A 17,077-nucleotide genomic window follows, 5' to 3' on the forward strand; every position below is an offset into this window, starting at 1 on the left:
GGTATCCTATTTTGTAGTAGTTTTAGGATGCATTTTCTCTAGAGATTCCATAGTTTCCTCCTTATAGAGAAGTGGACTTTTATATTTAGTTGATGTCAGGATAAGCACCAACATCTAAGGCACTTTACAGGATGAGCACTTGAGAGGTTGTGGAATTAAAGTTGCAACTTAAGGAAATTCTTGATAATGGATACATAAGGCCAAGTGTGTCACCTTGGAGAGCACCTATATTGTTTGTAAAGAAGAAGGATGGTACTCTTATATTGTGCATTGATTATAGGAACTTGACTATCAAGAATAGGGATTGATTGTTGCGGATTGATGACTTGTTTGATCAATTGTGGAGAGAAACAATATTTTCAAAGATTGATTTGAGATCAGGGTATCATCAAGTGCACATCAAAGAAGAAGACATCTACAATACTTCATTCCATACAAATTATGGACATTATGAGTTAGTGGTGGTTCCTTTTGGTCTTACCAATGCTCTAGCCACTTTCATGTGTCTAATGAAAAATGTGTTGCATCCTTGCCTGGACAAGTTTTTGATAGTGTTTATTGATGATATATTGATATACTTAATGAATGAGGAAGAGCATGCAAAGCACCTGGTAGTGGTGTTGATATTATTGAGAGAGCATCAGTTGTATGCCAAGATTAGAAAGTGAAACTTCTTTTAGTCTCAGATTCACTAATTGGGACATGTTATTTCTGAGGAGGGGATATCAGTGGACTTGGAAAGAATTATAGCTCATGGAGTGGCCAACTCTTAGGAATGTAGATGAGTTGAGATCATTCATGGGACTAGTAGGTTATTACAGGTAGTTCACCAAGAAATTATCATGGATTGGATATCCTATTACATATTTGTAGAGGAAAGGGAATAAGTTTGAATGGACTAAGGGGTGTGGAGCTATTTTTGAGAAGTTAAAGAATTTCCTTATAAATGCTATGTTTTTGAAGTTTGTAGATCCTGATAAGGAGTTTTTGGTTTGTATAGATGCTTGCAAGGAAGGAATTGGTGGAGTACTGATGCAAGAAGGGAAGTTGGTATGCTATGATTCAAGGAAGCTGAATGACCATGAGTGAAATTATGTGACTCATGATCTTGAGTTGGCAACTATCATTCATGCATTGAAGATGCGGTGATATTATCTTGTTGGTAGGAGGTTCATCTTTATGAGTGATCACAATGGACTACAACACGTTTTTTAACAAACCAATCTAAATGCTTAGAAAGCTAGATGGTTGGATACCCTCAGTGAGTTTGACTTTGAGATCAGATACATCAAGGGAAAGGAGAAATAGGTTGCATATGTTCTCATTAGGAGAGTGTAGGTGAACCATATTTCAGTTGTGAGCTCTTATTGGACAAATTTATAGGATAATATCTTGCATGTAGCGCATCATGATCAGAAGTACTAGCAGATGAAGCAGAGATTGCAACCACAATGTTTTCGTTTCCATAGACAACCTCAGATTGCTTACAAGACCAGTGCCCCAAACATCTATATTTTCATGTGTCTCATACGATTCTCAGGAGACTAGAGACATCACATATATTTTGAACTTAAATTTATATATATATACACACACACACACACACACACACACACACACACACACAATAAACAACATGGGTTGGTTCAGTCATCCAAGGACATAAGCCACATATTTCTGGTACTCTTCTGGAGGCTGATTAGTTTGAGGACCTACAATTTAATTAGCTTTCATAGAGCAATGAAAGAAGAGAAGGAGATAGAATAACTCATAATATAGAGCTTGAAACATCAAGAATTATACACTTATCTAAGTTAAAGATAGACATAGTGGATGAAAGAGGATTGGGTACGATGATTCATGGAGTGCAATTTTAAAGGTATAATCTTAAAGATACATGCATGTGCATTAACGAGTCAACACAAATGAATCTGTAAGAACATATGAAACATTTCTAGCGGCTACAATTACATGAAATCAGAGAAGAAAAATGAACATAATGGAATTTGAACAACGAGGTAACATACTGTAGTACTCGAAGGTAGGAATGACCACCATTTCATTAATATTCTGAAAGATGCAAATCTTGAAGTCATACAGTCTCAAAAATAACATGTAGTTAATCTTTAGGATTTCGAACCTTTTCTAAGTGTTTCTTCCTCCATTTTATAAGGAGAGGGAGAACATGGAAATTAGTTACAGAACATCTCATGCCAGAGCTTCCAGTGGTCGACATGACTAGCTATCTCGGCGTGTAGTCTCTATCGCCTCCAATTATTACAACAGAAAGGTACTTTTCTTGGAAATAAAATAGAATAACAATAGAAATCAAAATCAACAAAATAGAATTAACAGGTGAACTGAAATGATGGTCCTGTAAAAATATCTCCACACCACTCTCTTTTCTGGCCTTTGGTCCAACCATGCTTCTGCTACATTATGCATCATGCTCTCTCCACCAGTTCCCTGTCGCTTTCGGTCTCAATAGTTTCACTTCTGCACTTACAGGTACCTGAAAGTGGTTCTACGTAGTGGCCATGAAATATCCTGAATATTGCTTCCAACTTATTTATCCCTTTAGAATTCCTGCGGAATGCTATAAGAGCCATACATGCCTTGTGAAATAGTTATATAGTTGTATCAGAGCTCAGGTTGTTCAGGAACTTTAAACTGGACAGGCTTTGTAAAATTGCGAATGCGGATCTCTTTAAGCCCCTTTTTCTTTGATTCCTTTCAGTATTTCTTCATCATATGACCAGAGGCTATGACTAGGTGCTTGGCCAAATATTAGAGGTCGGCAAATCGACAATTTCCTATCAATGTCCTTGGTGCATCTTCCTGAAACTTGCGATCATTGATCATCCTTTGTGCTTAGCCCTTGGTTCCCCAGCTCTTTATGTGACCGCAGGCCAACCCTTGTATCGGAGACCCTTTATCGATGGATCACAATCGGGGTTTGAACTTTGATGTAACAAAATGCCTCATCCTACGAACGCCGATCTTTGTTTAGTGACATAATCACTCCACCACATGTCACTTTCTAAGTGGCGACACGTGTCATCCAGATATGCCCCCTTTAGACCCTTGAAAATGGCAGATCTGCATGCCAAATGTCCTCGGTACTATGACATCATGATGATGTCAGATGCCACATGGATTTATTAGGACCAATAGTATTCTACCACGTGGCCTTCTAAAGGAGAGAGAAAAGAACCGCCTGCCCTTGTTTTTTTTGTTGAAATCCTTTGTAAATCGTTTTCATCCTTTCTCAACATTTTAACACTAATAACATGATTGTATATCACACATCGAAATTCCATTAGGATTGACACTTTTGAAAATGCCGATCACTGATATGCGATATGACCTGGTCACCAACTACCGATTGCACCGTGTACAGGACCCCACCGATTGTAGATTTGTGACATGCCCAACGTTATTGCGATCGCCAATCACTGATTTCATTGTACCTTTGACCTTTGATATATGATCGCCGATATTGGCGATCGCGGATCGCAAGTTTAGTCTTACCTCTCCGATATGTGAGCCTGTCGATACAGGAGCTATGATATATCGGGCATCTGACATGCGATGGGCCGATATGCCATGCTTCTCTGAGTGTGATCACCGATATGTCGATATACTATGCTTCATGCACCCCCGATTGTTGATATTCCGATATTGCTCTAGACCTCTGATGTGTGGGACCCCGGTATGTCGAGACTTCCAATTTGTGGGATCGTCGATATGCCGAGACCCAAGGTTTTACACTTAGGAATTTTCTCCTTGTTTTATGGTTTTCAAAGGTAACCTTCAATTTGCTCTAAATTTTGATTTTGGAGTCCATATGGGGAGTTCTATATACCTTTGTAAATCTACTTCAGAGCATGCTCCAATGGAGAGGGTCTAATTTAGTTTTGAGTGCTTCTGTGTCATTGGAGGCTAGCTCCAAACATCTATTTTCTTTTTCCCTCTTTGTACAACTGGAACTCTTTTTGTAGAAGGTGACAACATTAACTCCAATAGGGGACGGGGCATTGGATTGCAATGTGTCGAGAACCTACATTCTATGAACTTCTATTTTTTGGGCATGAAGTCTTTTTAAACAAGTGAAAATTTTGTGAAAGTGAAATTTTAAATAGAAAACTGGAAATTTCATATGATAATTATAATGTACACACCGATATTTACAATGAGTGCAAGATAAGTACCTTTAAATCTGAAAATAGAGTTTTAGGAACTGACCATTTACTAGCAGATCCAATGATTCACCTTCTAGATTTTTGAGTAGGTACGTATTATTTCCTTTTTCCTCTGGAATTTTGAAAGGGATCAACCAAAGTGAATCAAATTTTCCGTGTTTACTTTTTTCTTCTCATCGGACAACCCATCGGAGAAATAAATTTCCTAGTTGAAGAGGTCAATCCTTGGCCTTTTTTTCAAACAAGGGTTTCATCTTCTATTGGTAATTTGCAATTTATCCCCCACCTGTTCCATGTTTTCATGAAGCTCATCCAGTTGGTTTATCCTTTGTGTCAAAGAACTTGGCTCCTCCTCAGCTTCTTGTAGTAACTTCGCCACTGGCATTGCTAATTAGATTGGGAAGACTGCAACCTTACCATACACTAGCTCGAAAGGTAATTTTCTAGTGGAACGTTTAGGAGTCACTCAGTTAGCCCAGAGTGCAAACTTCAATTAGGTGTCCTAATTCCTCCGATTTTCGGTGATGGTCTTCTTCAGCACTCTCAACACAATTTTGTTTAAGGACTTAGCTAAACTATTTCCTTGAGGATAGTAGGTAGTGGAGTGCCTAATGATGATATTGAATTTCTGACAGAAGATGATGAATTTTGCAGACTTGAAGACTTGAGCATTGTCAATGATGATTTTGGTAGGGCAACCAAAACGCGATAATATGCTTTCCTCCATAAAATTAATTACCACTGGTTCTGTAGCGTTTCTGGCTGGGATGGCCTCTACCCACTTGGTGAAATAATTCATGGCCGTCAATATCCACTTATGTTGGCCACTGGAAGGTGGGTTTATCTCTCCTATGAATTTTAGTCCCCACTGTCTGAATGGTTATTCCACATGCACTAGGATCAGGGAAGAGGAGAAATTTTTTGTGTCTTAGAAAAGACTTGGCACTTCTTACATGACCTGACTTGTAAATTCACATTTCCAAATAGTGTAAGCTAGTAGAATATTGCCTTGAGGATTTTGTGAGCTGTGGTCTTCCAGCTATAATGACCTCCACAAAATCATCCATGAAATTCCTCAATCACTTTATGATTTTTGCTTTCTACCAAACATAACATCAAAACTCCCACTGGGTCTTTTCAGTAGAGTCGACCATTGGATATGATATCTTTTGAGTTTGCAGTTTCAACATCCTATATTTGGATTTATCTAGCCCTAATGGGCACCTTAGGAATAAGAGATAATGGATGATTTTCTTATACTAGGGTGATCCCTCATATTTAGCACAAATCTTTTGATTTGATGTTTTAATCCCATTCCATTGAACTTCTCTTCTGTCTTCCTCTATTATCAGGTTTATTCCCAAAGCTTGGCAGTTACATTCTGATAAAATATTGGCCAACCCCTAGCCTTTTATGAGCTTAGTAGGCTTTATGTCTAACTCATATTCTTGTATCTTTGTTATCCACCTACCCCTTTTTCCTTCACCATATGCTTGTACAAGGATGTCCTTGACCGCTTTCGTTGGGACAAATGTTGTGATTTCTGGCTGTAGCAGATACACTCGAAATGCCTTCAAATCCTTGACTAGAGCATAGTTTTGTTTCTCCAAGAGGTTATATTTTATATTAGCATCCCTCAAGACTTGGCTGAAGAAGGTGATGGGCTATTCATAACCATATTTATTCTTTTGTAGCCAGAATGCAACAATAGAATGCGGAGAAGCAAAATAAAAGATATAGAAATGTGTTGAGTAGTCAGGGTTGACTAGTACTAGTGCTTCAACAAAATCTTCTTTAATTCTAGTAAAATAATCTCGAGAGGTAGGGCTCCATTTGACTTCATTTTCCTTTTTTAGCATATCTATAATACCCTTCACTATTTCTGCATAGTTGGGTATGAACCTTCTCAAGAAATTGATTCTCCCCAAAAATACTTGGACCTCTTTCTTATTTTTGGGTAGAGGAATGTGACTGATAGCTTCGACTCTCTTAGGATCAATTTTCACTCCTTCTTGTGCTACTATGTGTCCTAGTAGCTTCCCCTCACTCAAGGAAAACTGATACTTCTTGGGATTTAAAGATAGCCCATACCTCCTGCATTTCTCAAAGGCGAGCTTCAAGTGGAGGATGTGTTCTTCATCGGTCTCAGAGAAGATTGTGATATCATCCAAATATACCACTACGAACTTGTCTTGATATCCTACAAAATCTATATCCATAACTCTTTGAAAGGTGGTCCCTACATTAATAAGACTGGATGGCATGTGAGCATACATGAAAGTTCCCCAAGGGGTGGTGAAAGCAGTCTTCTTCTGATCATCAGGGTGGACTACCACTTGGTTGTAACGAGAGAAGCCATCCATCATGGGAATTCTAATTGATCCAACCACCTTCTGTAATATGTAATCCATCTTGGGAAGTGGGTAATTGTCTTTCAAAGATGCCTTGTTAAGGTTACGAAAATCTACACATAACCTTATTTCTCCATTATTTTTTCGGACTAGGACTAGTTTGGCCACCCACTCCGAGTACCTTAAAGGCACTATGATTATAGCCTATAGACGTTTCCTAACTTCTTTTTCAATAGAGGGGAGTAAGAGTGGATTAATCTTCCTGAGCTTCTACTTGCATGGTTTTATTCCACTCTTTAAAGGAATCTTATACTACATGATGTTAGTATCAAATGCTTTTAAATCCTCATAAGACCAAGAAAAAACATCCTTATAGATTTTGAAGAGATTTAAATACCTTTGTTTATATTGTGAGGGGATTCCTTTTGATAGTCTAACCATCTGGGGTTCATCTTCTGAGCTGATATTGCAATATTCTACTTGTTTTTCTATCTCTAGAGCCATTGGTTTGGAGGCTACATCATTCTTATTAAATAATCTTTCCAGTGGGACTAGCGCACGAGCAATAATATTCCCTTCCAGTTGTATAATTTTCTTAATCTGCCTCTTTTTTCTGTCCTTGATCAATATTTGAGCTAGTGAACTCCCCAACGACTTCTATAAATCATTTGATCTTCTCATCCTCCTCGAATACCTGTCAGTGCTTGACATTATCAGGTATAGAGGGTCTTTTTCTGACCTCCACCTTGTACCTGAGAAGCAGATTTTGAGGAGATTTGAAATTTCTTGCTGCTACAACAAGGGAATCAACCATTCTATTTCATTCTCTGGGCAAAAATTGGATATTAAAGGCCAGGAATAAGTTATCAATTAAGTCCCATACTTCATTCTGGTAAGTCCTCTATCTGGGGTGTTTAGCCAAGGACTGATTTCAAATCTGCTTTACAATCAGCTCAGAGTCTCCATGCACAGTTAAGCATTCAATATTCATATTCCTTATTGTTTGTAGCCTAAGGAGCAACGATTCATACTTTGCCACATTGTTGGTTGCCTCAAACCCTAGCTTGAATGAGAGGGGTATGAAGCTGCCCTCAAGAGATACCAACAGAACTCCTGCTCCATTCCCTCTTTGGAATTCGCTCCATCAAAGTATAATTTCCATACTTTGTTTTTATCCGTGTTTTGGTCGTCTGACTGCATTATTGGACATACTTGTGTTTATTCTAAGATGGTCTCATATTCTTCTAGCAACAAATAAGAGAGGTCACTTTCTTTTCCATACATAGGAGAATTCTTAGAACCTTCAGCTGGGGTCACAATTTTTACAAATCTGGACTCTTTGTACAACCTCCTTTCTTTGCCTCCAAACATGGGAATAGTGGCATAAGTTAGATATAATTTGATAGAGCCCCCCACCTTGGAACCCAAGACCTAGATAGGAGCATGCCGGATCGAGGGGGATATCTGCCACTACTATGTCCATCATTACGCTCTTCATAGGGATCTGAGCTAGGTTTACCACCAAATATTTTATCATTCCCAAGCATTTGGCCCTGTTAGAGTCAAAGGAGTATAGGTTCTTGTAGGGTTTGGTGATTTGCAAGCCAAGTTGTTCCATCACGGCTAAGGGCATGAGGTTATGCGAGGCTCCAGAGTCCAACATACAATTATGCAACAAGAGGTCATGAATTACGAGGATCACATAGAAGGGTGCAGTGGAAGAATCAATTTCTTCAACATGAGGCCCAAAAAAAAAACCATTGGTCTTTCTTGTTGAAGGTTTAAATAGTCATGGATCTATAATGAGGTGGATGGAATCATGAATTGGGTGACTTGAGGTTTATAAGTAGTTTTTTTAGAATTTTAGTTAGGGGAACATGGATCTTTACCTTCTCGAGTTCCTTCTAAAGATTGAATGCAGACTGGCCCTTTTCTATGCCTCCCAGCTCTACCTCTCTTTCTTTATCACCGGTAGTTTTTATCAGAACGGGTGCCTTTTCTTCTCTGTGTTCCTCACAAGATTTGAGATCATACCTTTGATGTAACTGTGCTTGCATGAAATCCACAAACCCTATGTCTTTCTCATTTACTGTTGCTTCCCTATCATGGCACATCTCATGGTGAGCCATTTTTTCCTGTTCCTCTTCAGAGAATGAGGAATACAAGTTTCCATGCATCTCGTGTGTATCTGGTAGTTTCTCATCTGGATCATCTTCTATATATAGAGGAGGAGGGATCTGATCGAGTTGATATTTTCTTTCCCTTTGAAGTATCTGCAATGGTGGTCTTCTATATTGTGGGTTATAACCTCGGTTGTTACCTTGAGCATTCTGTTTCGGGAGACTCTTGTTCTCAAGCTCAAGTTTCACCACCTTATGAGATAAACTCTTAATGAGTTTATCCATTTCCTCCCACTTCAAATATGGTAATTATTTAGCTTGACCAGAGGAGGAAGTTTCTTCTTTCCCCTTTTTCTTCTCAGTAGGTTCATTCTTTCCTCTTGACTTCCCTGCCAAGGTGAAATTTTCTTCCACCTGAAGAGAATCAACTTGGAGTTGATCCAAAGTACAAGACTTCCTCTCCCTTAGGGTAAAGCCAAATTCAGATTCAAAGGCTCCCACAAATACTACACAAGCAGCAGCTTAAGGAGGATTTATCTCAAGAGGCAAGTTATTATACTGCTTATTGAACCTTTTTTATGAATTTTGAAATATCTTCTTCTGGCTTCTTCCTTATAACATTGAACTTTGTGAGGACATACTCATGATCTCCCTTTTCACCCCACTTTTGTGTGAAAGAGTTTTTAAGTTCTTCCCAGGTGGTGATGGATGCATTAGTAGGGCTTTAAACCATTTTATAGCTTCTCTATCAAGGGATTGCACAAAGAGTCTGAGGACCACATCCAATTGTTCTACATTTAGATTCTCAGCAAAAGCACAAAAGGTTTCAATGTGTCTCTGTGTAGTGTTTTTGTCTTCCCCATTGAACCTAGGAAAAATCTCTAGGTAGTCTTGAGGCATATCATTTATGGGATGAGGTGAACCAAGAGGGTAATATTTATTTAGTAAGAAACCCAAAACGACCATTTGGATTAATGGAGGGGGATTAAGATTTTCCGAAGGAACTTGGGCCAAAACCATAGTGGTTGGAGTAACTAGTCTAAGAGGAGTGTGACTAAGTGTATAGTGGATATTTCTATTATTGAGGATAGCTTTACCTTTTTCAATCTCAGGAGGAGGACGAAATGAAACAAAAGGAGTCATAACTAAGATTTCTTCCTCTTTGATCTCTAATTTGGGGGCACGATGCTCTAGATCATCTTCTACGAGGTATGTAAGGACCTTAGGAGTAAGATCTAAGCAGTGAATGACACTGTGTTTGGAGATGGATGAGGAAGCTTCAAAGAATAATGAGACAGTAACATGGGTAGTAGGAGGTTTCTCCTTCCAGACTCTCCTAAAAATTAATTTCTCTGGGTCAGATATAGATGGGCTTTTCTACTGAGAGGTATCTGAGTGAGTGTGAGGCTTTCTAAAATCTAGGATGATAAATGATAATGAGATTTGTGGAGTTTCCAAGGTAATGATGATGCAATCAAAATGTATTTTCTCACCTACACAAAGAGTGCTTAACTTATCATATTCTAGGGGAAAAATCCTTCAATACGTTCCCCGGAAATGGCGCCAAAAGATGTTGTCGCTTCTAGAGACAACCTTAGATTTCTTACAAGACCAGTAAATGGAACATCTAGATTTTCATGTGTCTCATACAATTCTCAAGAAACTAGAGACACCACATAAATTTTGAACCTATATATATATATATATATATATATAAACAACATGCGTTGGTTCATTCATCCAAGGACATAAGGCATGTATTTCTGGTACTCTTTCACATATACAACTCACAGAAATATATGTATAAACTAGTGGAGGCCAAGTAGTTCGAGGACCTATAGTTTAATCAACTTTGGCAAAGAAATGAAAGAAGAGGAGATAGAATAAATCATCATATAGAGCTTGAAACATCAATAATTCTACACTTATCTGATTTAAAGATAGACATAACAGATGAAAAAGGATTGGGTGCGGTGATTCATGGAGCACAATTTTAAAGATGTAATCTCAAAGATCCATACAGGCATGTGCATTAACGAGTCAACAAAAATGAATATGTAAGAAAATATGAAACATTTCTAGTAGCTAAAATTACATAAAATCAGAGAGGAAACATGAACATAATGGAATTTGAACAGAGAGGTAACATAATTTAGTAATTGAAGGTAGGAATCACCACCATTTCATTAATATTCTGAAAGATGCAAATCTTGAAGTCATACAGCCTAAAAAATAACATGTAGTTAATCCTTACGATTCAAAACTTTTTCTAAGTGTTTCTTCCTCCCTTTTATAAGGAGAGGGAGAACATGGAAATTAGTTACAAAACATCTCATGCCAGAGATTCCAACAGTCGGCATGACTAGTGGTATCGGCATGTAGTCTTTGTCACCTCCAATTATTATAATAGAAAGGTACTTTTCTTGGAAATAAAATATAATAACAATAGCAATCAAAATCAACAAAACAAAATTAACAAGTTAACTAAAATGATGGTCCTATAAGAATATCTTCACGCCACTCTCTTTGCTAGCCTCTGGTCCAACCACGTTTTTGCTACATTATGCCTCATACTCTCTTGGCCAGTCCCCTGTCGCTTTTGGTCTCAACAGTTTCAATTCTGCACTTATAGGAACCCGAAAGTGGTTCTGCGTAGTGGCCATGACATATCCTGAACATTGCTGCCAACTCATTTATCCCTCTAGACTTCCTACGGAACACTATCGAAGCTATACATGCCCCGTGAAACAATTATACAATTGTATCAGAGCTTAGGTTGTTCGAGAACTTTAAATTGGATATGCTTTGTAAAATTGTGAACGCTGATCTCTTTAAGCCCCTTTTTCTTTGATCCCTTTCGGTATTTCTTCATCATATGACTGGAGGCTATGATTGGGTGCTTGGCCAAATATCAGAGGTTGGAAAATCAGTGATTTCCTATCCACCTCCTTGGTACATCGTCTTAATACTTGCGATCGCTGATCATCCTTTGTGCTTAGCCCTTGGTTCCTCGAATCTTTATATGATCGCGGGCTAGCCCATGTATCGGCAGATCGTAATTGAGGTTTCAACTTTGATGTAACAACATTCCTCATCTTGCGAATGCTGATCTCCAATTAGTGACATCAACACTTTGCCATGTGTCACTTTCTGAGTGGTGACATGTGTCACCCATATATGACCCCTTTGGACCCTTGAAAATTCTAGATCTGTATGCCACGTATCCTCCATACTGCCATATCATGATGAAATCAGGTGCCACGTGGATTTATCAAGACCAATAGTATTCTACGACATGGCCTTCTAGAGGAGAGAGAAAAGGCTCGCTTGCCCTTGGTTTTTTGCTGAAACCCTTTGTAAATCATTTTCGGCCTTTCCCAACATTTTAACACTAACAGTGTTATTGTATATCATAGATCACAATTCCATTAGGATTGACACGTTTGAAAACTTCGATTGCCGATATGTGATATGGCTAGGTCACCGACTACCAATTGTACCATATACAAGACCCCACCGATTATAGATTTGCAACATGCCCAACGCTATTGCGATCGCCAATCGCCGATTTCAATGTACTTTGGACCTCTGATATGTAATCACCAATATCTACGATCGTTGATCACAATTTTACTCTAACCTTGATGATATGTGAGCCCGCCGATACAAGACCTCTAGTATATCGAGCATTTGACATGCAATGGGCCAACATGCCATGCTGCTGTAAGTGCGATCACCGATATACTATGCGTTATGGACTCCCGATCACCGATATACCGATATTGCTCTAGACCTCTAATGTGTGGAACCTCCGATATGTCGGGACTTACGGTTTATGGGATCACTGATATGTCGAGACTCGGGGTCTCCTTGTTTTCTGATTTTCAAAGTTAACCTTCAATCTGCTCTAACTTTTGACTCTGGAGTCCATATGGGGAGTTATATATACCGTTGGGAAGCTTCTTAATAGAACTTTCCAATGGAGAGGGTCTGATTTAGTGTTGAAAGCTTCTGTGGCATTGGAGGCTAGCTCCAAACATATCTTTTCTTTTTCCCTCTTTGCACAACTAGAACTATTTTTGCAGAAGGTGACAATAGACAGGGTGAAGGCGATAGGGATGAGGAGTATCACCTCATGGAAGATGGCTTGGTCAGATTCAAGAACACAATTTATGTGCCTAATAGTAGTGAGATCAAGAAACGTATCTTGAGAGAGTTTCATGTCAAGCCATATTCAGGCCACCCAGGATACCAAAAGACTTTGAAAACCGTTAAGAAGTTCTATCATTGGAAAAAATTGAACAAATAGGTGGCTGAGTTTGTTGCAAGATGTTTGTATTGTCAGTAGGTGAAACCTGAGTATAATAACCCAAGTGGTTTATTGCAGCCTATTCTGATTCTAGAATGGAAATGGGAGGTCATTTCCATGGGCTTCATTATAGGTTTTCCGAGGACATTGAGGAAGCATGATTCCATCATGTTTGTGGTTGATAGGTTGAGTAAAGTATCTCACTTCATTGCAGTGATATCTGTTAGTTCCAGTCTTCATAGCCTATCACGAGGGATCACCATGAGCTCTTACTATGTCTGGCTTTTTCAGATGTTTTGCACACGATATTCAGAAAAAACCATGTCATAAGTCTATTCATCAGGAGCATCTCGGAAAAAGCTTTCCAACGATATATTACACTCCAAAAACTGGCTCCCGGATCAAAAGATATGACCGAATGAGTGATTGACTCAAAGACCCTCTCGTGTAGTAGTTTAGGTATTGAAATATCCAAAGGAAGCTAGGAAATTTCAGTGTCTGGTTTTGTGGCTAGACTGTGATAGAAAATAAGAGAACATAGAATTTTAGGTCTTTTACCGTGCTGCTAATCCTCATCTCAACATATGGCGAGCTCATTTCTCTGCTTTGATTGAAAGAGATATCCTGTGCAGACGACACAGAAGTGGCATGTCAACATAAAAGGGAAGAATCTCTTTGCTCTGCTTTTTGAAAACTTGCTAGAGATTCCCATTGTTTGGTCTAATGGTAGGGTCAGTGGAGAGGTTCACATTTGTTTGTCAAAGGGTGAAAATTTTCCCCACTTACATGGGCAAATTGATGTGAGAGGATTGGAGTTTCAAATTTTGGATGCACCTTCATCCTTTTCTGCTATAAATGGAAGCCTATGCTTTCGTGGCCAGAGAATATTTTTGCATAATGCTCATTGCTTCTTTGGTGAAGTGCCGTTGGTGAAGTGGCAGCTATGTTTTACAGGCAAGGGAGTTTTGACTCAGCTGCAAAACTATATGAAAAGGTTTGTGCTCTGTATGCAGGTGAAGAGTGGCAGTCATTACTGGCAGAGGTGCTTCCTAATTTAGCTGACTGCCAAAAACAACTTGAAGACCAAGCTGGATATCTTACATCTTGTGTGAGATTGCTATCATTAGAAAAGGGCTTACTGCTAAAGACAGAATGACAGGCATTGCAATCAGAGGTGGCCAGACTTGCTCATAGCGAAATGAAAAATCATGTATCACTTGATGTGTCATCCTTAATCACCTTCTCTAGAAAGTCAGGACCACCACTTGATTTATGTGAGGGTGACCCAGGAAATCTACCAGTAACAGTCTGGAGTGGCTTCCCTGATGAAATTTTCCTAGAATCATTAAGCCTCACTCTAATAGCAACATTCAGTGTAGATGAAGGTGTTAAGGTTGTAAAATGCTTGAAAGGTCCTTTGCTAAAGCCAGGAGCAAATGATATTATAATGTCCTTACCTCCTCAGCGGGTAGGATCTTATGTGTTAGGTGTTCTAACTAGTCAGATAGGTTAGTTGAGATTTAGATCACATGCTTTCTCAAAGGGTGGTCCTCCAGACAGTGATGATTTTATGAGTTTTGAGAGAACACTGAAGCCTGTTTTGAAGGTCTCCAAGCCAAGGGCATTGGTTGACATCACTGCAGCTGTTTCATCTAGATTGCTGATGGGGAAATTCCAATGGTTGGGACTGGCTATCAGGCCCATTGAATGCTCTCTTAAAGGCGCTCTTTTACACATCGATACAGGTCCTGGTTTAAAAATTGAGACTTCTCACAATATTGAGTCGGAGACCTGTGCTAAAGCATATCACAGTTTGTCTGAAAACAATTTCTCACCAACTTCAAACTCTGTTAGTTCACATGATATCCATCTCTCTACGAAAAGCAACAGGATTGATATGGAGGCAGCTGTTGCTCAAGATATTGAAGAATTTCAAATAAGAGATGGAAAGTTGGCTCTTCTGGATTGGGCAAGCAACATCACCAAAGTCTTATGGTTACCAGTTCAGGCAATTGATGATCTATCAGATAGAATGATTTCTGCAGGTAGGCAGGCTTCTCTTTCACCATCTCCCATAAGTGTTACATCTATTGTGGCACATGATGGGAGTCTGTCCTCACAAGGACAACTAGAAGTTTCCCAAAAGCGTACCATTGTGGATGGAATCAGGACTCTTGTTTTGAAGCTGGAATATGGAGCATCTCATAGTCGAATGTTCAAAAGAACTGTTGCAGTGCATTTTACAGATCCTCTCTGTGTAAATACACGTATGGTGACAAAGAGCAACGATGGCACTTTTCTTTTGCAGGTAACATTGTTTTCCCTAGTTAAGGTAGCCATAGTAATTTATGTTACTTGGTTGGACCTTCAATTTGGGTTTGTTCATGTCGGAAGGAACAATCGACTGTACTGCCTCTTGTAGTTTCTCTATCCTCTAGAGGGGCTCTACTTTTTACAGTGTGGTTAGCTAGTGCACATGAATAAGGTAAATCCCATGTCTTAAGTAATGAAAACCATGGATGTGATTTCTCCAAAATGCATAGTATTTTGAACATTCGATATGGAATATCCGGTGATCGGGTTGTTGGAGCACATACTCCCATGAAGGTCATCTCCGAAGTAACTAATGGTGGGTTTTAGAAAGATGGTAACTTGTTTTACAGGAGTGCCCGTCCTTAAGCCATTGCTAGCAGTAGGTGCACTACCATTATCATCAGATTGTTTAAGAGAGGGGCAACAGGTAGATCCCAAAGCTTTGCTCAGCAATTAGGAGTAACATAGCTTGCATTGATAGGTCTGCACTAGAAAGGAATAGGATAGTTCAGGGCAATGCATAGTCATGTTATTCAAATATTCAATGATGATGCTTCAAAGTTCAAACAGTTTCATGCTGCTCAAAATATGAAGATCACTCCGAAAAAAAGATATTAGAATGTGGTTGTTGATAGCCCACGACAAAAGCAGTTGGAGATGTTTTTGGGTATGCGGCGCAGTGCTTCTGGAAGCGTGGTGCTACGCTCCTGGCTGATGCACTGCGCTCCTGGGGCTGAGGTGCTGCACTCCTAGGTTCGACATTGCGCGTAGAGAGATGGTGTTAGCAGTGAAGGCGATGTATAATTTAGGATTGCCAATCAACGTGGTTTATGAGAAACATATTTTGGAGGTGGTAGAGGGTCGTTTATTGGGGTATTTTTCAACAAATTGGATGGTGGGTGAAAAATTCCACATGTGGGCAAAGTGTTACAACCAAGAAATAAACTATTCCATTGAATCCTATCATTGTTTTCTGAAAAGAAGACATCTTTGTTATCGTAGAAAGAAGTCTCTGCAGAGAATTGATTGGTTGATCTTCACATTACTAAAAAGAGTGGAATAATGTTACTGGAACATGGGTTGTCTGAAAAATTCTAGTCTTGTAAATAATACTTGAAAGGATGCATCAAGCATCGAGAACTTGGGCTAGATTGTTGGTTAGTTTTGCTTCCTTCAACATAATATTATGCTTTTGATGTTCATCAGGTTTTTGTCGAGAAATTATATTTGATAGAACTATCCAGTGTCTTCACATCCATTATTTGGCGTCTTTTGGTTCTTCAAGTCAATGAAAGCTTGCAATATCAAGTGCTTTATATATATTGGCAGTAGTTCAATAAATTGTGGGAATCCCATTTCTTCCCGTAATCATGTAAAATTTGGAGGAATGGATCGCACATCTTACCAATATTTAGTGGAGAGCATACGCAAGTTTCCATCTCAGGAAAAGTTTGCTGCAATGATTAAGGAAACAAATGCTGTTGGAAGAGCAGGAGCGTAATGTGTTTCTTGAAAATATGGGCAATGAAAAATATTCTGACACAGAAGGAGGCAAACCTGCTTCACATTCTGTTGATCCAGTTGTAGGCAATGCACAAATCCAACAGTGGTTGAGGAAATCTTGGATTTAGGGCTTAATATCAATATTCAAAGATTGAAATAGCAGTACAAGGGAAGATTTTGTGGAATTCCACCCTTAAAGGAAGCAGATCTTGACCAAAATTCACTAATTTTGGTTTTCAAAACAACTCTACTTGCCATAGCTCATGAGAGTTTTATTGA

General features: G+C 39.0%; 1 pseudogene; it reads left to right on the forward strand.

Annotated features, from left to right (window-relative positions):
* LOC149262901 (trafficking protein particle complex II-specific subunit 130 homolog) overlaps positions 1-15,622 on the forward strand; it is a 75,528-nt pseudogene extending 59,906 nt beyond the window's left edge.
* The last annotated feature ends 1,455 nt before the right edge of the window (positions 15,623-17,077 follow it).

Source organism: Pinus tabuliformis, chromosome 6 (genome assembly GCF_031772625.1).
Source record: "Pinus tabuliformis cultivar Carrire ecotype Pingquan chromosome 6, CPIR1, whole genome shotgun sequence".
Taxonomy (NCBI): domain Eukaryota; kingdom Viridiplantae; phylum Streptophyta; class Pinopsida; order Pinales; family Pinaceae; genus Pinus; species Pinus tabuliformis.